General features: G+C 37.5%; 1 protein-coding gene across 1 annotated transcript in view; it reads right to left on the bottom strand.

Moving 5' to 3' along the window:
- SLC8A3 (solute carrier family 8 member A3) overlaps positions 1 to 22,199 on the bottom strand; it is a 199,266-nt gene extending 177,067 nt beyond the window's left edge. Inside the window, exon 1 of the mRNA XM_067028279.1 lies at positions 22,183 to 22,199. The gene's annotated coding sequence lies outside the window, so the exon portion shown is untranslated. The remainder of the gene's footprint in view (positions 1 to 22,182) is intronic.
- Positions 22,200 to 23,968: the final 1,769 nt, after the last annotated feature.

Below are 23,968 nucleotides of genomic sequence, written 5' to 3'. Positions count from 1 at the left end.
AGCCAAAAAAAAAGAAGGGCGGGGGGTGGATTTCTATGTTCAATTGTCCTAAAAAGTGGAGATAACCTAGTAGATGAACCTTAGATGGAAGGGAGGAAAAAAACTCCATTGTTTCTTATGTTGTGGTTTAAGTAAGTTAATGTCTCTGAACCTCTTTTTTTCTCATCTATAAATTGGTGGGGATAATAGTATTATCACGTAGGGCTTATGTGGGGTTAACTCAGGCAACCAACTTTTTAAAGTGTCAACTTGGAACACAGCCATACCAGACTAAAACATAAATAATAAATAAATATACAATGTTGTAGGTATGTAATACATTTATTATATACCATTTATAATTATAATTAACATAATTGTTTTATTACTTTAAGAAATATATGAAAAATAAGTGTTTATTGGAATTATATATAATTCTGTATTATTATCTGTTACATAAATGTTATTGGAGCTGTATAAAGACTCTTCATGGACTTCCCTGGTGGCACAGTGGTTAAGAATCCGCCTGACAATGCAGGGGACACGAGTTCGAATCCTGGTCCGGGAAGATGCCATGGAGCAACTAAGCCTGTGCGCCACAACTACTGAGCCTGTGTACCACAACTACTGAAGCCCACGAGCCAAGAGCCCATGCTCCACAACAAGAGAAGCCACCACAATGAGAAGCCTGTGCGTCACAACAAAGAGTAGCCTCCACTCGCCGCAACTAGAGAAAACCTCAAAGAGCAACGAAGACCCAATGCAGCCAAAAATAAATAAATAAATTTATAAAAAAGAAAAAGACTCTTCATATCTGGTAGGTATGCCTCCCCATCGTGAAGTTTTTCTTCAAGTGTCTTGGCTATTCTTGGCCCTTTGCTCTTCCATAAACATCTTAGAGTTAGCTTTTAAGATCAGCAAAACATTTATTAGAATTTTGATTGGAATTACATTGAATAAATACATCAATTTGGGAGAGAACTGACATCTATTTTGATATTGTCTTCCAATCCATGAACATGGTGTATCTCTTCTTTTATTTGGGTAACTTTAATTCAGTAAAGATTTATAATTTCCTCAGTGAAGGTGTCATGTGTATTTTGTTAACTTTTCTTAGGTATTTTTGAAGTTTCTGTAAATATTATTTTTATTTTATAATTTCTACTGTTTCTTCTTGATAAATAAAAATGTAATTATTTTGTGTAATTACATTTTATCTAAGACTTGCTAAGTGCATTTAATCTAGTAATTTAGTTTGGATTTTTTACAAAAATTATGTCATTTATGAATTATAACAGTTTTATTTACTTCTTTCCAATACTTACACATTTATTTCTTTCTTTGCCTTACTGTGCTGGCCTGGGACTCGAGAACAACGATTAATGGAAGTGGTCATAGATAACCTGTGACTTGTAATAAATCTTAAGGAGAAGTCTTCCTTGTTTTGGAGGTAAGTATGACATTTGTTGTAAGTTTATTTTTGTTATAGAAGGAAATTTCTTTCTATTTTTCATTTGCTAACAGTGTTTTTTTTTTAAAGTCATGAATGGGTGTTGAAGTTAAACCAAGTAACTCTAGAACTTAACCCGGTTACATGGTCTTTCTTCTTTAATCTGTTAATGTAGTGAATTATATCAATTATTTTCAAATGTGGAACCAATGCTGCTTTACTGGAATAAATTCAACTTGGTCATAACATACTATCTTTTTTATATGTTGCTAAATTTAGTTTGCTAATATTTTGTTTAGGATTTTAAAATCCATGCTAATTATTGAACATTACCTATAATTTTCTTTCCTGTATTCTCCTTTTTAGGTTTAAGTATTATGATTATACCAATCTCTTAAGCTAAATTGGAGAGTGTTCTCTCTTCTGTAAGTTTCTGGAAAAATTGGGTAAAGATTGGGAGTATTTACTTCTTTTTTTATTGAAGTAGAGTTGATTTACAATATTGTGTTATTTTCTCATATGTGGACTCTAAAAAATAATACAAATGAATCTATATACAAAACAGAAACATACCCACAAACATAGAAAACAAATTTATGGTTCCCAATGGGATGAGGGAGAGGGGAGGGACAAATTAGGAGTATAGGATTAACAGATACAAACTACTATACATAAAATAGGTAAGCAACAAGGATTTACTCTACAGCATAGGGAATTCTGCCCAATATCTTATTTATTTCTTGATTGCTTGGTTGAATTCAACACAATCAATCAATAGGATCTTGCTGATTTTCTGTCTAGTAGTTCTATTAGTTGCCAAGAGGGGGGTGTTGATGTCCCCAATTGTAATCTGGTTTGTTATTTCTCCTTTCAGCTAGATCAGTTTTGCTTCATGTAATTTGAGGCTCTGTTGTTGAGTACATACACATTTAGGATAATTATATCTTCAGCTAAGATTTCTCTAGATTGTGCCCCCGGGGTGCGGGGGAAGGATGTTGAAATTCTAACACTGGTACCTGTGTATGTTACCTCATTTGGAAATAGATGCAATCAGAAGATAATGAGGTCATGCTGGATTAGGGTGGGTCTTACAAGAAGAGATAAATTTGGACATAGACAGGCACAGGGAAAAGATAGCCATGTGATGACAGAGGCAGAGATTGGAGTGATGCATCTACAAGCCAAGGAGCACCAAAGATTGTTGGCAAACACCAGAAGCTAGAAGAAGAAAGCAAGGATTTTCCCCAACAGTTTTCAGAGAGAGCATAGTCCTGATGACACCTTAATTTCAGTCTTCCACCCTCCAGAATTGTGAGATAATTTACATTGTTTTAAGCCACTAGTTTGTGGTACTTCGTTACAGCCATCCCAGGAAACTAATACTTCTTACTAGTGAACTGATCCTTTATTACTGTGTAATATTCCTCTGTCTCTAGTAATATTCTTTGCTTTGAAATCTACTTTATCAGACATTAATGTAGCACTCCTGGTGTCTGATCAATGTTTGCATGGTTAATCTTTTCCAATCATTTTATTTTCAAACTATTTCATTGGATTTGAAGTAAGTTTCCTGTACACAGCATATTTTTTTGAGTCATGTTTATTCACTCTGCTTATCTCTGTCTTTTAATTGGTATATTTAGGTCATTAACTTTTAAGGTGATTATTGTTATTGCTTAAATCTGCCATTTTATTATTTATTTCTGTATTTTTCCTCTAGCTCTCATTCATGTTTTTCCTTTTTTTGCCTTTCTGTGCATTATTTGAACATTTTTAAGGATTCTATCTTACTTATGTATAGTGTTTTTGAGTAAATATCTTTGTATAATTTTCATAGTGGTTGATCTAAGTATTACAAGTATAAATATGTGACATTATACTTTACTGGTATCAACATTTTAGCACTTCTAGTGAAATTTTAAAACCTTACTGCTATTTAAGTCCTTTTGCCTTCCCCACTTTTAAATATCATTTTCTTGAGTATCACACAGTGTTAGTTCTTATTTCAATCATCAAATACTATTTCTAAAACTCATGAAGAGAAGGATAGTCTATTGTATGTATCCATATTTCTGTTCTTTCCACAGTTCTTTCTTCCTTCCTGATGCTCCAAGATTCCTTCTTCTATCATTTCTTTTCTCTGAGAATTTCTTTTAGCTAATCTTTAAGGGTAGATCTGCTAGAGACAAATTCTTGGTTTTCCTTCTTTTGGGAATGTCTTTATTTCCTCTTCATTCCTGAAGGATAGTTTCACAGGGCATAGAATTGATGGTTGACAGTTCTTTTCTTTCACCACTGGAAAAATGTGCCACTTCCTTCTGACTTGTATGTTTTCTATGAAAAATCTGCTGTCATTAGAATTTGTGTCCTTTATAGTAATACATCATTTCCCTCTGGTTGTTTTCAAGATTTCTTTTTCTTTTTATTTAGTTTTCAGAAGTTTAATTATGTTGTGTGTTGGAGTAGACTTCTTTAGGTTTGTCCTGTTTGAGTTTTCTTAGCTTCTTGAGTAAGTAGGTTTGTGTCTTTCACTAAGTTTGGGACATTTTCAGCTATTATTTCTTTGATTACTCTGTGAGTTCCACTTTCCCATTCTTCTGAGACTCTGATGATATGAATGTTTGCATTGTCCCACAGGTCCGCGTCCCTGAGGCTTTTTTTTTTTCCTTGTCTATTTCACCTCTGTTGTTTATGCTGGGTAAATACTATTGATTTGTGTTAAAGTTCACTGATTCCAACCTCTGTCATCTCCTTTCTGCTGTTGAATCCATCCAGCAATTTACAAGAATTCTTTTACTGTATTTTTCAGTTCTATAATTTCAATTTGGTTCTTTTTTATAACTTCTATTTCTTTGCTGAGATTTTTGGGGGTTTTTTTCTTTTGTTTGAAGAGAATTTGTAATAATTGTTAAAGCATTTTTGATGGCTCCTTTAAAAATCCTTGTCAGATAATTCCAACATCTGATTCATTTCCATGTTGGTGTTAGATGATCTACTTTTCTCACTCAAGTTGTGATTTTCTTGGTTCTTGGCATTATGGATGACTTTTTATTATATCTTGGATATTTTGTCTATTATGTTAGGAGACTCTGGGCTCTATTTATTTGTCTACTTTATTTTAGCAGGCATTTATCTTGTTTAGGTTTATAAAGCATGCAAGTCCTGGCCAACTTTTGTGGACTGTATTTCCAACAACAGTCTAATTTTCTCTTTCTGGCATTACTTTGGTCTGCTTGATTTATCTGGTGGCACTGAGATTCCCACTTGTTCCTGCTGTTGCTGCCTGAGGGAGCAGAAGGATTTCTGCAGACTGGCCCATGCAGTGTCCCCCAGTGAAGAGGGGAATCTTAGGTCTGCAAGGACATTGAAACTTCCCTAGCTGGGCAGCTTGTTGTCATGGGGTCCCTCTTGCTGATCACATCTCTCCCCACCTTCTACCCTGGCCACCATAGTGTCTCTGGATGGGGAAGGGAAATCTCAGGCCCATGGAGACCAAGTGGCCTGCCATGCCTTGCTGGTGTTGTGGTGGTGTATGGTGTCTTGTTCACATCATGTGATCACCCTATGGTCTCTCAGTAGAAGGGAGTCTCAGGCCCATGAGGACAGAGACTTTCCTGCCTGAGATGCTTATTGTGGTGGGAGCCAGTGGTCCAGTGCTGCCCGGCAGTCTCAGTATCTCTTGGTGGGAGAAGTGGATCTTAGGCCTAGAAAAGTGCTATTCCTACCCACTAATCATTAGCAGTTCTCCTTGCCAGTAGTGCCAGGCTCCTCTGGTGGATTCTTCCTGTTTGATTGGGCGGGGGGTGGGAGGGAGTAAGCCTGACCTTCTGTTACTAGCTTTGGGGTTAGAAAACACTGGATCTAAGTTGCCTTCTTTCTTTGGGTGAGATGTTATGAAAGTACCCTGCTGCTGTGTATTGGGATCCCAAACCAGTTTGCCTTCTTTCTACAACCTTTCAGAGTCCTCCTTTCCTTATCTCTTTTGTTATTTCCAAGGTATATTTATATTAGTGTGGAGGCACAGGGAGAAACAAGTCTAATCATCTTATCTGAATTGGAAGTTATTTACTCATTAAGTTTTATCATCATTTGTGGGACTATTCAGGTTTTCTCTTTATTCTTCAGTCAGTTTTGGTAAATTAAATTTTCTAGGAATTTATTAGTTTCATCTAAGTTTTCAAATTTGTTGTCAAAAATTTTTCATTTTATTGTCTTTTTGATCCCTGTAGTTATAACTCATATTTCTTAATTTGTTTATTCTCTTTTTCCCTTGGTAAGCTTTGCTAGAGTTAACCTATTTTATGTCTTTTTGAATAACTAACTTTCACCTTTGATGAGTCTCAGTTTTATATTCATTTATTAACTTCCTCCATTCTGCCTTTCTTTGGGCTTGTTCTGCAATTTTTTCATAACATCTTAAATTATACTTAGCTTATTAATTTTCAGCCTTTCTTTTTTTCTAATATATGCATTTATTTAAGACTATAAATATCCCTGTAAGCTAGCAATACTAAAATAGAAAGTTTTGATATGTAACATTGTGGCCCCCACAGAGGAGGGATGCAACCCTCATCCAAATTTTGGTTTGGATATTAAGTCATGACATCACATGTGCACCAAGAGAGTATGAAAAGGTTTATTACTCACATAATGAGGCTTTCTGGGGAGTAAGACAAGCTTCAAAGCAACTCCAAAGATGGCTGGAGAGAGCAGGAAGGGGCAACCAGCTTGGGATTTCACAGTGGTTAGGGGGTAGGACTGAGGTTAGGGTTCCCTCTTGTAGGCTGGGGTTTATATGGTTTGAACTTCTCACCAGCACCAGAGGAGGAAGGGAGCAGCCAATCTTTCTTATCAGCTTGCCCAGGAGCAGATAAGAAGGGGAAGAAAGAGTGGTGGGGCCTAAAAGTTGTCAGCGGTCAAATATAAAAAATTGGCTCTTTATTGCACATAATACTATTATTATAGCTTATTTCTAAATATATATATTTTTACCATTATGCCTTCGTCTTTGACTAATGAGTTGTTTAGAAGTATGTGTGTATATTTTCAAATACTTAAATATATAGTTTTTTTTTTCTTGCTATGTTAAAAACTTCTAACTAAATTGTATTGTGGTTAGGGAATGTGCAGTATGGCTAATTTTCATCTAAGTTCATGTGAACTTGAAAGGAATTTGAATTCTCCAAATTTGAGTGCAATGGTTGATATATGTCCTTGAGCTCAAATATTTGAGTTGCTTCTCTCTGCTTGTTGTAAAGCTTATCTCTTTGTTGTCTACAATTTCACCATGACTTGTCAAGGTATAAATTTTCTTTTATTTGTAATGTATTGGGCTTTGTGTTTCTCATAAAATCTGGAAAATTCTCTGCCATTAGCTCTTTGAAGATTGCCTCTTCCCCATTTTTCCCTGTTATTTCTGTTGTATAGACTGAATAGATACTTGTTAGGACTTGTCATTCTATCCTCCTTGTCTCTTAATATTTCTTTCATTTTTCTATTTTCTGGATAATTTGCATTCTGGGTAATTTTTTGGAATGTATTGTTCAATGCACTAATTTTCTCCCAACTGTTCTAACTTGCTCCATTGAGTTTTATCATTTATATTTTTCATTTCTAGAAGTTCTAGCTGATTATATTCTAAATTTTAGTGGTTTCTCTTCAAATTATTTTATTCTTTGAACATTTTTTAAGCTTATAAAAATTTATTTAAATATATTAAATATGTTATTTTATAATCTGTGTCTGATAATTTGAATATTTTAAGCCTTTTTGTTCCTGATATTGCTGGGTTTCTTTGGCTGTCACTTATGGTGCCTTATTTCTGCTCTGTAATTTGTTTTCTCGGAGCTGTTTATTTTCTTTGGAACCTTTGGGATTGCTTTGGGATTTGGCTGAATTTGCATTCCTGCAAAGAAGATCTTGCTTTTGCTTCTACTAGTTGCCTAAGAGCACTACCAACCTAGATGACTTTAAATTCTCCATAGAAAGTTTTTGGGTCACATAGATTGTGTGAATTTGACCTCAAACCTGCTTTGGGGATGCCTGTTGTTATAATTTCTCATGGGAGATTACCCATCTCTCCTTTGTGCCAAGTTTGAGGCAAGTAATAATTTTCCTCACTCTCTTCCTTTTTGTAGCAGGTTTGTTTCTCATTTTCCTTTTGGGGTTCCAGGTCTATAAAGAGGTCTTCTGTCAGACTTCTAAGGTCCAGACTTCTAAGGACTTTACCCCCTGTTCCCCTGCATAATATAGGCAATCAGGTCCCCAAAAATCAGTCTCCAGGGATCAGGAGAAACCATTAGGGAGAAAGCAGACTTGGGTGCTCTCTTACTTCTTGGAGTTTCTCCTATAGTATTGTTTTTGGCCTCTGTGGATCCTATCATTTAACTGTGGATCCTATCAGAAAGACTTAAAAAAATTGTTTCAATAGACTTTATTTAAAATTTTTATTTTTACTTTTTAGAGCAGTTTTAGGTTCATGGTAAAATTGAACATAAAGTACAGAGTTCCCATATACCCTCTGTTCCACCCCCACTCCCAACACACACACACAGCTTCCCCACTATGAATATCTGGCTCCAGGGTAGTATAATTGTTAACATCAATGAACCTACATTGACACATCATTACTACACAAAGACCGTAGTTTACATTAGGTTTCACTCTTGGTATTGTATACTCTGTGGGCTTTGACAAATGTGAAATGACATGTTTCCACGTTAGAGTGCCATATAGAATAGTTTCACTACCTAAAAATCCTCTGCCTTCCACCTATTCATCCCTCCCTCTCTCCTAGCCCCTGGCAATCACTAATCATTCTACTGTCTTTACAGATTTGCCTTTTCCAGATGTCATAAAGTTGGATTAATATGATATGTAGCCTTTGTAGATTGGCTTTTTTCACTTAGTAATAGGCATTTAAGTTTCCTCCATGTTTTTTCATGGCTTGATAGCTCTATATGTTCTATACTGAACATAATTCTATTGTCTGGCTATACCACAGTTAATTTATCCATTCACCTACTGAAGAACATCTTGTTTGCTTCCATATTTTCGCAATTATGAATAAAGCTGCTATAAACATTCATTGGCAGTTTTTTTAATGAACAGAAGTTTTCATCTCCTTTGGGTAAATACAAGGAGTGTGATTGTTGAGTTGTACAGTAAGACAACGTTTAGTTTTGTCAAATTCTGGCATACTGTTTGGGCCACAGTTACAGACTGGCAGCCACTGTTCATTAAAAGGGCACATGTGTAGCTCCCTCTCTCTTGTTTCCTACTGCCCCCATGTGGTAGGATTGGTAAACTGAATCAAGGTCAGCTTGGACTAATCAACTTGCTGCTTCACCTGGTCTCTCTTCTTTAGACTCACCATTGCTTAGGCCTCCTGTACCTTATGGTGAGTTAGAGAAGAGAAGATCCCAAGAAATGTAATTGGGCTGGGGAAGGAGTAGAAACTGTTAAGTTTATAGGGAACTGGTGGCGAAGCTACGCGTTAGGTACTGAAGGTCAAGGTCTAGGCTGGCTGCCTAAACCACAAAGGGGGGAGGGGATTAATAGAGATGCAATCATTAATTAAATTAATAAATTAATAGAGATGCAACCAAAAATTTAAAAAAGACTAATATACTGGGAAATATTATATTGCTTGGGGGAAATTCGATTTAAAGTTTTCTAATGTCTTTATATTATTTTAGAAGAGGCTTAAGGTATAAGCTTTGTATTTTGTTGTAGAAATTAATGCTACTCTTTAGTATTTATCATTCTACTCTCCTTTGGGGAACTTTGGGGGCCTGGATCTCCTTGCCTATTGGAAGTTAGCCTTGGCCACAAAAGTAGTTTGAACAATGAAATATGAATGAAGGTATCACTTCCAAGAGGAAGTATTTAAGAATTAGTTTGAGTATCCATTCTCTCTTTCCTCTGCTACTGTGACAAGTGACTAGTACTATTCCTGTTGAAACTTCAACAGGCTATAACCCAGAGTAAGGATGAAATCTTGCTTCTTTCTGAAGATTTTCTTACACAAGGTTGTCTGTATAATAGTATAAATTATTTTATCCCAACAGAAACAAGCACTGGTATGGGAAGCAGTAGGGAAATGCATATTGAAGGTGAGAAAGATGTAACGTCAAAACATTTGGTAAAATGCCATCCTCCATAAGTTGTGAGACATATCATATAACATAAAGTTAAATGTAGCTCTAGGGGAGGAAGTTGGAAGACAAAACTTTACCAGTGAGTCTTGGTAATAGTTAGCCGCATTTGACCATTTCCTGAGTTCAGGAAAGCATTTGTATGTTCCCCAACAGGAATAAAATGTCCATCAGCAAAGGAATGGATAAAGATGTGGTACATACATACAATGGAATATTACTCAGACACAAAAAGGAATGAAATTGTGCCATTTGCAGAGACATGGAAGGACCTACAGACTACCATACAGAGAAAAACAAATATTGTATAATATCACTTATATGTGGAATCTAGAAAAATGGTACAAATGAACTTATCTGCAAAGCAGAAATAAAGACACAGATGTAGAGAACAAACATATGGATACCAAGGGGTGAAGGGGAGGTAGGATGAATTGGGAGATTGGGACTGACATATATACACTACTATGTATAAAATACATAACTAATAGAACCTATATATAGCACAGGGAACTCTACTCAGTGCTCTGTGGTGACCTAGATGAAAAGGAAATCCAAAAAAGGGGGGATATATGTATATGTATAGCTGATTCACTTTGCTGTACAGCAGAAACTAACACAACATTGTAAAGCAACTGTACCTTAATAAAAATTAATAATAAAATAAAGGGAGTAGAGAGAATATAAGTTCATGGACTTTCAGAGATAAAAAAGAAAACTACCTCACCACCCTAAAATGTAAAGGTTCAATGCAAGAAAATATTTGAGCAACAAAGGCTAATTAAAGCTTAGCTTTGAGACAGCAGTCAAATTAAAGGTATGCCCATTATAACTCTGTGAAAAACATTAGATGGACTAACTTCAGGGCAAAAGGCCAATTAAGGGTGTACTATCCAACCAACCGCTTCATTTAGATAAAATAACTCAGAGTAAAGAGCTAAAGTACGCATCTTTCCCAGTGACAACTAACCACTCAAGTTACCTGATATTAAAGAGAGTGAGGATGTAGGGATATATGTGTGTGGGAAAAGAGAACTATAACACTCTAAGACAGCCCACCTTATAAAGATCTGTGGATATGAATACTGGCACACATAACTGACTGGAATCAAACAGATAGGAAGCCTATTAAGTTTTGGGAAGTTTTACTGTCAGAGGAAGTGGGAGAAAAAAGGGGCTGAGAAAACTGCATGGTCCACAAGGAAGTTCTGTTGCCCTCTATTTCAGATGTGCTCCAGAAGGATAATTGAAAAGGAAGAGATTTCCAGAGGTAGAGTCAAGGCCACAAAGAACAATGGGAAAAAAAGTCCCTCCACTCTCTCAGGAGTAAATTTAATCAAGGAACATGTCCCACCCCAAAGACACAGGGCTTCACTAATATTTGCCTACTAGAATTTCAAAACTGCTATGGACCAGTGATTGCTATATAACATGGAATTTTTCTTTTCCAAGAAGAAGTACTTTTCTGGTTATGCTGTGCCTGTCTCATCATTGTATATTGGGAACATGTAATGAACACAATTTGTCTTTTTGGCTTGAAGGGTTTATATCAAGAGTAACCACATCAAGATCTGTTTGTAGCGATTGTTATGCATCCACCCTACCCCATAACATAGACTCTGAGGTAAACTTTCTAACTCTGAGACAACTTTTTGAGTTGTCTCCTTTCAGGTGGAAGTAAGTGTAATCTACATGGAAAAAAGAGTGACCCAAATATTTGGTGAGCAGAGGGCAAACTGTAGTAGGCATTATATCTCCTCACCAATATTTCAAATTTTTCTCTCCTTCCCCTCTCATAGGAGGATTGTACTTCCCTGTCCCCATGAATTTGGGTATGGTAATGTGACTGTTGTCCAATGGAATATGAGAAGGGATCCAAGGCAGATGCATTTAAGCACCACTGCAAACTATCCATTCTCTTGCCTTGTTACTACAACTGATGTTTCCAAATGCTGGATTCTCTGTCAGCCTACATTGCAGAGGAAGCATGAAAATATTTATTGTTCTAAGCCACTAAGAATTTGGAATTGTTCATTCCTACTACATAATATAGTCTATCTTAATGGATATTGATGTATAAATTAAAATATATAGAGACCTAACATAAAATAATATAATTCCAAACTGTTAAGGGAGAAAAGGAATGAAAAAATTTTAAAATCAATCAAGAAGAAAGCACAATAGGAAAGAAAAAAGGAATGGAGAGAGAGCAACAGTGGGCAAAAATAATATGGTAGAAATAAATTTAAATGTATTAAACAGATCTTGTAAGGTTATCCTGCATTAATAAGTCACCCCCAAATCTCAGTGACTTACAGAATCTAAGGTTTATTTCTCACTCATATTATATGCCAGTCTTCAGAAGGCTTTAGCTATTCAATCTGTGACACAGACTGAAGGAAAAGCTTCACTCTGAAACACCACATGTATTATGGCAGAGAAAAACTCAGAACAACATGGTGGCTCTAAAACCTTCTACTCAGAAGTGGCACATTTACTTCCACTCACTTTTAACTGGTATAAATAAATAAGCAAATAAGTAAATAAATAAAATCACATGGAAGAGACTGGTTCAAGATGGCGAAGTAGAAGGACACGTGCTCACTCCCTCATGCGAGAGCACCGGAATCACAACTAATTGCTGAAACATCATCAACAGGAAGATACTGGAACTCACCAAAAAATATACCCCACATCCAAAGACAAAGGAGAAGCCACAATGAGAGGGTAGGAGGGGGTGCAATCACAATAAAATCAAATCCCATAACTGCTGGGTGGGTGACTCACAAACTGGAGAACATTTATACCACAGAAGTCCACCCAATGGAGTGAAGGTTCTGAGCCCCACATCAGGGTTCCCAGCCTGCGGGTCCAGCAACAGGAGAAGGAATTCCCAAAGAATCAGACTTTGAAGGCAAGGGGGATTTGACTACAGGACTTCAAAAGGACTGGGGGAAACAGACACTCCACTCTTGGAGGGCACACAAAAAGTAGTGTGCATATCAGGACTGAGGAGGAAGGAGCAGTGACCCCACAGGAGACTAAACCAGACCTACCTCCTGAACCAGACTTACCTCCTAGTGTTGGAGGGTCTCCTGCAGAGGCAGAGGGTGGCTGTGGCTCATTGCATGGACAAGGACACTGGCAGCAGAAGTTCTGGGAAGTACTCCTTGGCATGAGCCCTGCCGAAGTCCGACATGAGCCCCACCAAAGAGCCTGTAGGCTCCAGTGCTGGATTGCCTCAGGGAAAACAACCAACAGGCAGGGAACTCAGCCCCACCCATCAGCAGACAAGCAGATTAAAGTTTTACTGAGCTCTGCCCACCAGAGCAAGAGCCAGCTCTACCCACCACCATTCCCTCCCATCAGGAAGCTAGCACAAGCCCCTTAGATAGCCTCATTGACCAGATGGCAGACAGCAGAAGCAAGAATTACAATCCTGCAGCCTTTGGAGCAAAAAACACATTCAGAGAAAGATAGAAAAAATGAAAAGGCAGAGGACTATGTACCAGATGAAGGACAAGATAAAACCCCAGAAAACAACTGAATGAAGTGGGATAGGCAACCTTCTAGAAATAGAATTCAGAATAATAGTGAAGATGATCCAGGACCTTGGGAAAAGAATGGAGGCAAAGATCGAGAAGATGCAAGAAATGTTTAACAAACACTTAGAAGAATTAAAGAACAAATACCTAGAAGAATTAAAGAACAAACAAACAGAGATGAACAGACAATAATTGAAATGAAAAATACACTGGAAGGAATCAATAGCAGAGTAACGGAGGCAGAAAAATTCACTGCCATGGAACAGAATAAAGAAAAAAGAATGAAAAGAAATGAAGACAGCCTATGAGACCTCTGGGACAAAAGTAAACGCAACAACATTCACATTATAGGGGTCCCAGAAGAACAAGAGAGAAAGGACCTGAGAAAATATTTGAAGAGATTATAGTTGAAAATTTCCCTAACATGGAAAAGGAAATAGCCACCCAAGTCCAGGAAGTGCAGAGAGTCCCAGGTAGGAAAAACCCAAGGAGAAACATGCCGAGACACATAGTAATCAAATTGATGAAAATTAAAGACAAAGAAAAATTATTAAAAGCAACAAGGGAAAAACGACAACATACAAGGGAACTCCCATAAGGTTAACAGCTGATTTCTCAGCAGAAACTCCACAAGCCAGAAAGGAGTGGCACGATATATTTAAAGTGATGAAAGGGAAGGACCTACAACCAAGATTACCCTACCCAGCAAGGATCTCATTCAGATTCTATGGAGAAATCAAAAGCTTTACAGACAAGCAAAAGCTAAGAGAATTCAGCACCACCAAACCAGCTGTACAACAAATGCTAAAGGAACTTCTCTAAGTGGGAAGCACAAGAGAAGAAAAGGACCTACAAAAACAACACAAACAATTAAGAAAATGGTAATAGGAACATACATATCGATAATTACCTTAAATGTGAATGGAATAAATGCTCCAGCCAAAAGACACAGCCTCACTGAATGGATACAAAACCAAGACCCATCTAAATGCTGTTGACAAGAGACCCACTTCAATTCTGGGGACACATACAGACTGAAAGTGAGGGGTTGGAAAAAGATTTTCCATGCAAATGGAAATCAAAAGAAAGCTGGAGTAGCAAAACTCATATCAGATAAAACAGACTTTAAAATAAAGACTGTTGGGCTTCCCTGGCAGCACAGTGATTGAGAGTCCACCTGCCGATGCAGGGAACATGGGTTCATGCCCCAGTCCAGGAAGATCCCACATGCCACGGAGTGGCTGGGCCCGTGAGCCATGGCCGCTGAGCCTGTGCGTCCAGAGCCTGTGCTCCGCAATGGGAGAGGCCACAACAGAGAGAGGCCCGTGTACTGCAGAAAACAAACAAACAAACAAACAACCCAATCAAAAAATGGGAAGAAGACCTAAATAGACATTTCTCCAAAGAAGAGATACAGATGGCCAAGAAGCACATGAAAAGCTACTCAACATCACTAATTATTAGAGAAATGCAAATCAAAACTACAATGAGGTATCACCTCACACCAGTTAGAAAGGGCATCATCAGAAAATCTACAAACAACAAATGCTGGAGAGGGTGTGGAGAAAAGGGAACTTTCTTGCACTGTTGGTGGCAATGTAAATTGATACAGCCACTATGGAGAACAGTTTGGAGGTTCCTTAAAAAACTAAAATCAGAATTACCATATGACCCAGCAATCCTACTACTGGGCATATATCCAGAGAAAACCATAATTCAGAAAGACACATGCACCCCAATGTTCACTGCAGCACTATTTACCATAGCCAGGTCACGGAAGCAACCTAAATGCCCATCCACAGAAGAAAGGATAAAGAAGATGTGGTACATATATACATGGAATATTACTCAGCCATAAAAAGGAAAAAAATGGGGTCATTTGTAGAGACGTGGATGGATCTTGAGACTGTCATACAGAGAAGTAAGTCAGAAAGAGAAAAACAAATATCGTATATTAATGCATATATGTGGAACCTAGAAAAATGGGACAGAGAAACGGTTTGCAGGGCAGAAATAGAGCCACAGATACAGAGAACAAACATATGGACACCAAGGGGGGAAGTGGTGGGGGGTTGGTATGATGAATTGGGAGATTGGGATTGACAAATATACACTAATACCTATAAAATGGATAACCAATAAGAACCTGCTGTATAAAAAAATAAATATAATAAACTTCAAAAGTTCAAAAAAATATACTCCAATAAAGATGCTAAAAAAAATACCTAGAGACAAATGACAATGAAAACATGACCATCCAAAACCTATGGGATGCAGCAAAAGCAGGTCTAAGAGGGAAGTTTATAGCAATAAAATCCTACCTCAAGAAACAAGAAAAATCTCAAATAAACAATCTAACCTTACACCTAAAAGAACTAGAGAAAGAAGAACAAACAAAACCCAAAGTTAGTAGAAGGAAAGAAATCAAAAATATCAGAGCAGAAATAAATGAAATAGAAATAAAGAAAACAAAAGCAAAGATCAAGAAAACTAAAAGCTGGTTCTTTGAGAAGATAAACAAAATTGATAAACCTTTAGCCAGACTCATCAAGAAAAAGGGAGAGGGGCTTCCCTGGTGGCGCAGTGGTTGAGAGTCCGCCTGCCGATGCAGGGGACACGGGTTCATGCCCCGGTCTGGGAGGATCCCATATGCTGCGGAGTGGCTGGGACCGTGAGCCATGGCCGCAGAGCCTGCGCGTCCGGAGCCTGTGCTCTGCAACGGGAGAGGCCACAACAGTGAGAGGCCCACGTACCACAAAAAAAAAAAAAAAAAAAAAAGAAAAAGGGAGAGGACTCAAATCAATAAAATTAGAAATGAAAAAGGAGAAGTTACAACAGACACCACAGAAATACAAAGCATCCTAAGAGACTACTACAAGCAACTCTATACCAATAAAATGGACAACCTGGAAGAAATGGACAAATTTTTAGAATGGTATAACCTTCCAAGATTGAACCAGGAACAAATAGAAAACATGAACAGACCAATCACAAGTAATGAAATTGAAATTGTGATTAAAAATCTCCCAACAAACAAAAGTCCAGGACCAGATGGCTTCACAGGTGAATTGTATCAAACATTTAGAGGAGACCTAACCCCCATCCTTCTCAAACTCTTCCAAAAAACTGCAGAGTCAGGAACACTCCCAAACTCATTCTACGAGGCCACCATCACCCTGATACCAAAACAAGACAAAGATACTACAAAAAAAGAAAATTAGAGACCAATATCACTGATGAATATAGATGCAAAAACCCTCAACAAAATACCAACAACACATTAAAAGGATCATACACCATGATCAAGTGGGATTCATCTCAGGGATGCAAGGATTCTTCAATATATGAAAATCAATCAATGTGATACACCATATTAACAAATTAAGAATAAAAACCATATGATCATCTCAACAGATGCAGAAAAAGCTTTTGACAAAATTCACCACCCATTCATGATTAAAAACTCTCCAGAAAGGAGGCACAGAGGGGAACTACCTCAACATAATAAAGGCCATATACGACAAACCCACAGCAAATATCATTCTCAATGGTGAAAAACTGAAAGCATTTCCTCTAAGATCAGGAACTAGACAAGGATGTCCACTCTTGCCACTATTATTCCACATATTTTTGGAAGTCCTAGCCATGGCAATCAGAGAAGAAAAAGAAATAAAAGGAATACAAATTGGAAAATAAGAAGTAAAACTGTCACTGTTTGAGATGACATGGCACTATACATAGATAATCCTAAAGATGCCACCAGAAAACTAGTAAAGTTAATGAATGAATGTGGTAAAGTTGCAGGACACAAAATTAATGCACAGAAATCTCTTGCATTTCTATACACTAACAATGAAAGATCAGAAAGAGAAATTAAGGAAACAATCCCATTAACCATTGCAACAAAAAGAATAAAATACCTAGGAATAAACCAACATAAGGAGGTAAAAGACCTGTACTCAGAAAGCTATAAGACACTAATGAAAGAAATCAAAGATGACACAAACAGATGGAGAGATATACCATGTTCTTGGATTGGAAGAATCAATATTGTGAAAATGACTATACTACCCAAAGCAATCTACAGATTCAGTGCAATCTCTGTCAAATTACCAACTGCATTTTTTACAGAAGTAGAACAAAACATCTTAAAATTTGTATGGAGACACAAAAGACCCTGAATAGCCAAAGCAGTCTTGAAGGAAAAAAAACGAAGCTGGAGAAATCAGACTCCCTGTCTTCAGACTATACTACAAAGCTACAGTAATCAAGACAGTATGGTATGGGCACAAAAACAGAAATATAGATTGATGGAACAGGATAGAAAGCCAAGAGATAAACCCACACACCTATGGTCAACTAATCTATGACAAAGGAAGCAAAGATATACAATGGAGAAAAGACAGTCTCTTCAATAAGTGGTGCTGGGAAAACTGGACAGCTACATGTAAAAGAATGAAATTAGAACATTCCCTAATATTAACGCATATATGTGGAATCTAGAAAAATGGTACAGATGAACCGGTTTGCAAGGCAGAAATAGAGACACAGATGTGGAGAACAAATATATCAACAGCAAGGGGGGAAAGGGGCGGGGACGCTTTGTGATGGGATGAATTGGGAGATTAGGATTGACATACATACACTAATAGGTATAAAATGGATAACTAATAAGAACCTGCTGTATAAAAAATAAATACAATTAAAATAAATAAATAAATACATAAAATCACATGGTCAAGCCTGTTAATGGGCTTAGATGTTAATGGCCTTAGAAGTATAATACTTTAACAGGGATAGGCCTGGAAGAGAGGGGCCTTGTAAGGAGGAGCTGTTAGGAAGGGTCAGTGAATATTTTGATAATAAAATAATCTACCATACCAAATATAAAACTGATTCAGGGCTTCCCTGGTGGCACAGTGGTTAAGAATCTGCCTGCCAATGCAGCAGACATGGGTTCAATCCCTGGTCCGGGAAGATCCCGCATGCCGCAGAGCAACTAAGCCCGTGTGCCACAACTTCTGAGCCTGTGCTCTAGAGCCCGCAAGCCACAACTACTGAGCACGTGTGCCACAGCTACTGAAGCCCGCGTGCCTAGAGCCCGTGCTCTGCAACAAGAGAAGCCAGCACAATGAGAAGCCCACATGCAGCCACAAAGACCCAATGCAGCCAAAAATAAATTAATTAATTAAAAAAAACTGATTCCAATAAATGGAAATTGTCTACGCAATTAGTAGTCAAATATTGTCAGCCTACAACAAAAACAATCCAACTCTATGCTCTTCATAAGTGCCTCATCAAAAACAGGGACAGAGAAAGTGTGAAAGTCAAAGTATAGGGAAAACACTACACAAATAAATTTGGTAAAAAAAATAAAGAAAGAAATCTGATGGAGCCATACTGATATTATACAAAATAGACTTCAAAGCAAAAAGCATTTCTAGAAATAAAGATGGTCAATGCATAATGGTAAAAGCTTCGATTCATCAGGAAAATATAATTCTAAACTTTATGCACTTGATAACATAGCCTCAAAATCTATGGACAAATCCACCAGCAAAAGGGAGGATTTTAACTAATTTTTCAGAGTAAATTAAACAGACCAAAAAAAGGGGCGATATAAAAACTCTGAGAGACACAATTAACAAGCTCAGTGAAAAGGACATATACAGGACACTGCAGTCAACAGCTACAGCATATACGTTCTTTTCAAGCACAAAATCTTTATGATACTGCATAAAACAGGTCCCCTGAACTTTCAAAAAACTGGTATACAGAATACTTACTTGACAACCATAAAATTAAGTTAAAAATCAATAACAAAAAGACAAATAGAAATACTTCCATGTGTTTAGAAATTTAAAAACGTATATGCAGGCCAAAAAAGTCATAATAGAAATCAGAAAATTTCTTAGAACTGAATGATAAAGAATTTCATATTCAATACTTGTGAGATACTGCTAAAGTCTTACTTTGAGGGAAATGGATAATTGTATATTCCTAACTAAGCACAAAAGAGGCTCAAAATTAATGAACTAAGCGTTCTAACTTTAGACATTAGCGGAAAAATACAGAATAAATTTTACAAAAGCAGAAAGGAGATAATCAAGTTTTTTATTAGGGGAGAAATTACATAACTACACGAGAAATCTTGGGCCAAGTACTTCCTGGCAAGCCCTTCCTGGGGAAAACTGTAATAGTTTCTCAAAGGATGCTGAAGAAGACTTCTGTAAATGAGGAGTTATGCCATGCGCATATACAGGTAGACTCAATACTGCAAAGACGTCAGTTCTCCACAAATTGATTTATAGATTCAATTCAATCCTCAAAAGCCTAAGAAGTTTTGTTTGTTTTGTTCTGGTTGGTGGTTCAATAAGCTGTTTCTAAAATTTCTATGTAAGAACAAAGGAGCAAGAATAGTTTGGAAACTCCTGAAGAAAAAGAATAAAGTGGGAGTCTTGTTCTATTAGATATCAAGGCTTATGACTAAGCTATATTCATAAGCCCAAATTATACAGAAACAGACAAAAAGAGACTAATAAATAGATCAGAATAGAGAACTCAGAAACAGACAACTTATATATGCAAACTTGATTTATGACAGAGGTGACAATATGGATCAGTGGGTTAAGAACCTTCCAATAAATGTTGCTGGGAAAATTGTTTGTCCAAATAGTTATATTTGGAAATTGAACGAAAATTTGAAATTGGAAGGTAAATTTTTACAGCCACTTTGGAAATCAGTTTGTCATCCTCAAACAGAGTTAAAACTGGATATTGTATGACCCAGACATTCCACTCCTGGGCATACATGCTGCAGAAACTCTTGCACATTTTTACCAGAGCTTATGTACAAGAATGTTCACAGCAATATTACATATAAGTTCAAAATATAGGGGAAAAATCCAAATGTCCACTGAAAGAAGAATCCATAAATCACTTGTAATATAGTCATACAATGGACATGCAACATAGTAGAGAAAATGAATGCATACAGCTACATGAATCAATATAAATAAAACTTTCAAATATAATATTGAGGAAAAAAATACCTAAATAGTATATACAGTATGACTTTGTCTATATTGAGTAGATAAACATGTAAAACAAAAATATATAATTTAGGAATACTTATATCTGTGGTTAAAATGTAAAAATACAATAAGGGGAGTGGTAAACAATCAAATATCCGGGATAATTAATACCCTGGTGAGTTGGGGTGGGGATTGGTTTCTAGAGGGTGAGGCATGAAATCAGACAAAAGCACTTCAAATATATGGATAATGTTCTATTTTTGAGGTTAAATGACAGGTCTAGAACTTTTTTAAATTGCTGCTTTGATACTTTAAACATATAAATATTCTCTCATATGCATTAAATATTTAATAAAATTGCTGCAGACACACTATAGGGGTAGGATGGACACCTATTCAAAGTCTGGTTTGGACGTACACACACATGCGCGCGCGCACACACACCCCAAGAAAGTATGAGAAGATTTATTACTCACAAAATGAGACTTTCTGAGGAGAGCAGGGTGGCTCCCAAGCAGGCCCCAAAATGGCTTGAGAGAGCAGGAAAAGAAGATTGACTTGGGGTTTTTATGGTGACTAGGGATGATACTGACCAGGGTTCTTGGTCTTCCTCAATCAACAGAAATTGATCAGAGGCCAGATAAATTCAGGCAAGGCTGGAAAATAAGTAACAGGTTCCCTTGCTCACTCCCTGGTGGGGGGAGGGAGGGCTCGAGTTGATTCCATGTATGGGGTAAGCGTAGGGGTGTGTCCAGGGGTCAGGCTGGAGGGTGGCTTAAGTGTTCTGCCCACCCCTTTGTGGTGTTGAGTGCAGGGGGCTTGCACAGTACCCTGCTTTTGCTCCTGACACCCTGTTTTTGCTTCCAGCTCTTCAGAAGTGGCAGTTGGGTTTTTCTGGTCCTTTTGTATCTTGTTGTCCATAATTTGCCCCAACTGCACATTCATGCAGTTATTTTTAGTCCCTTATAGTTTCTTTGTATTTTGTAGCTTGAGGAGATGTTTGTCCACGTGCAAGCATTGCAGCACTGCAGCAAAGGGTCCCAGGCCCAGCCTGCTTCAGGGAGGGTGGCTAGAGCAAGGGTTCCTGTGCATGATTTGAACTGTCACAGGCACAAAAGAAAGACTACCTGGGCTTTCTTACCAGCTTGTCCATATATGGGACAGAGAGGGAAGAGAGAGGTGGACCGTAAAAGATATCAGTCAAACATAAAAAAACAAAGTAACTGTCTTTATTACAAATATACTTTAAACAAAATTGTACAGGAAACAGAAGGAATATCTGTCTTTTGGAAGATAATGTCTGTACAGAAAAGAATGTCACCTCTCCCTTTTAGAAACCACTTCTCCCAATCCTTTCTTCTGCTAGGAATATCCCACTAGAGGAATAACTGTGGTCAAACTGTTAAATTTGGTAGCAATTTAAAATTATTTACTATTCCACAGAAGAAACAGAATACCAATAGGAATTATTGCAATAACAGAAAGTTAGATGTCAAGTTCTGTGGAGTGAGGAGAATGGGAATTACTCATGGTGTTTAAAAGATCCTGGGATTATGCCATGGAATAAATATCATTTGGGTCTCTTTGGTACCTAGCTGAGCCCATTTGATTTACGATGATGGTAGAGAAGAAATTCCACAACTTTACACCCAGTAACTGCAATACCAGGCTTGAAGCCTTCTCCCAGAAGAAGGTTATTTCATTCCTACTGAAAAGATATAGACAGTGAATTACAAGTGTCCATCAATTTTTGAGCCACCTATTGGGGTTTGCTGCAGATAAAAAGATGACAGATTCAATCTCTTCTCTCTAGGAGCTCAGAGTCTCTTGTATTAGTTTTGCAGCCTGAGGTGTGAAAATGTAGATTTACAGAAAACCTACAGCCCCACTGATGCCTCAAATGATAAAATAATTAATCAGATTGCTTTCAACATATTTCAATATCTAAGAATTCATGAGAACCATTAGAAACTGTATCTACTGCCTGATATATGCTTATAGAAGAAGGAAATACTCACGCTTAAGAAGATTCTTGATAAACAGGTTGAGGGTGGATGAGGAGACCCTGAGAGCATAGGTCAGTAGAGCTAAAGATGAAAAAACAGACAGCAAACTTACTCACATTCATTAAGATTAGAAATGTGGGATGAGTGGAGACTGAGAGGAATAAGATCAAACTGGAAATGTGTGAGGAACTTTGAGGAGCGGAACTGTATACTCTGAACTTGTAAGTTGTTGGTTTGTAAGTTGTTACAAATGAAATGCAAATTCCTTCATCTCCCCAGTCTTTTGTAAAGTCTTCTGCACACACATGCATACACACAACCTTTTGAGTAGGGCTGTTTTGGGTAAAAAGAAAGAAGAGACCCTGAGCTCAAAATCTGGGTTGATGCCTAATATCAGGTCAGCATAATTACAATATTGTAAAAATACTTGTTGTATGCCAAGTGGTGTTCTAAGCTCTTTACATACATTAATGTATTTACGTGCTTTATGGTAATGCATTAATTTAATAAACTCAAGGCAAACCGATAAGCAGTAGTGTTTTCACCATTTTGTAAGTGAGGCATCAAAAGCACAGAGAGGTTAAGTAATTTGTCCAAAGTCATGCAGCAGCTAAGAGGCAAAACCAAATTCCAGCTTAGGCAGGTTGGTAAACAGGGTATGGAGAAGATCTATAAACTGAATGCATTCAGTGGAAGTAGAACTGTGGTCAGTGGGGGTCCTGGGAGACACACACCCTTCTAGAAATTTACAGAAATCTTAGGGAGTGATTTAGAATATCCACAATTAGATATGGTGCTTTTTATCTGTCTTAGCCATATCTTAAAGAATGGGATCACCCCAGCTTGTTCAGCTTGTCTCCGCTGCCCCCCACCCCTCTCTCCCTCTCTCTCTCTCTCTCTCTCTCTCTCTCTCTCTCTCTCTCACACACACACACACACACACACACAACTGGTCCAATTTTGAATTTCTTGATCTTCATCCCTCTGAGGGTTAATAAATACAAAGCTGAGTGTCTGTACTTTATAAACACTTCTCCATTCTACCTAGAGCTCTGACTGTATCCATCTTCCTCCTGCTAAGTAAGCTCCAGATGAGTCTATTTGATGCTGTTTTACATACTGATGTTTTTTGCTCAGTCTCTGCCTCATAGGGTCTCTTGCTGTCTGCCATAGACATCAGCCCACCTATCAAAGGCCTAAATACTCCCACCATACCATGTCCATGTGCACAAAGCAACCTTGCAGATAAAGTCAAAATGGAGATGGAGATCTCAAACAGGTCAATCCTAGGCTCTAAGCATTCAACTTTCCCCTGCCTCTCCTTCTCAATGTCCCTTGCTTTCTCTTTCCTGGTTAAGAGGAGCGTGGAATCTTCCTATAGGCAGCAGTCATACTCTGGGCTTCGAGGAAGAGAAAACTAAAAGAAAGGAAAGGCAGTATCTGGGAACATTTTCACTTAAACTCTACTTTCGCTTCTGTAAGTCTCCTGCAATTGAAGTGGCTATGCATGTATGTAAATGGTTGATATGTAAACATGTGATTATACACACAACCCTTATTTGGATCAGAGCTGAGATGCCAGCTGTGAATGAGATGTGTTATTCTAAGGGCCTTATCTATATTTACATTTTTCACCCTCCCAGATAAGGAAAATGAGACCCAGACTGGTCTAGTAACTTGCCCTAGGTGGAGTCTAGTGTCAAGTTAGAGGAGACTTCCCAACAAAGCTTCCTTTATTGTCATGGAATAGATGAGGATACATAACACAGGCTTAACCACATCCTTGGCTTCATGTGTA

The sequence above is a fragment of the Kogia breviceps genome, chromosome 3, assembly GCF_026419965.1.
Source record: "Kogia breviceps isolate mKogBre1 chromosome 3, mKogBre1 haplotype 1, whole genome shotgun sequence".
Classification (NCBI taxonomy): Eukaryota; Metazoa; Chordata; class Mammalia; order Artiodactyla; family Physeteridae; genus Kogia; species Kogia breviceps.
The sequence above is the reverse complement of the archived record's forward strand: the minus strand, read 5'-3'. Positions and strand labels throughout refer to the sequence as shown.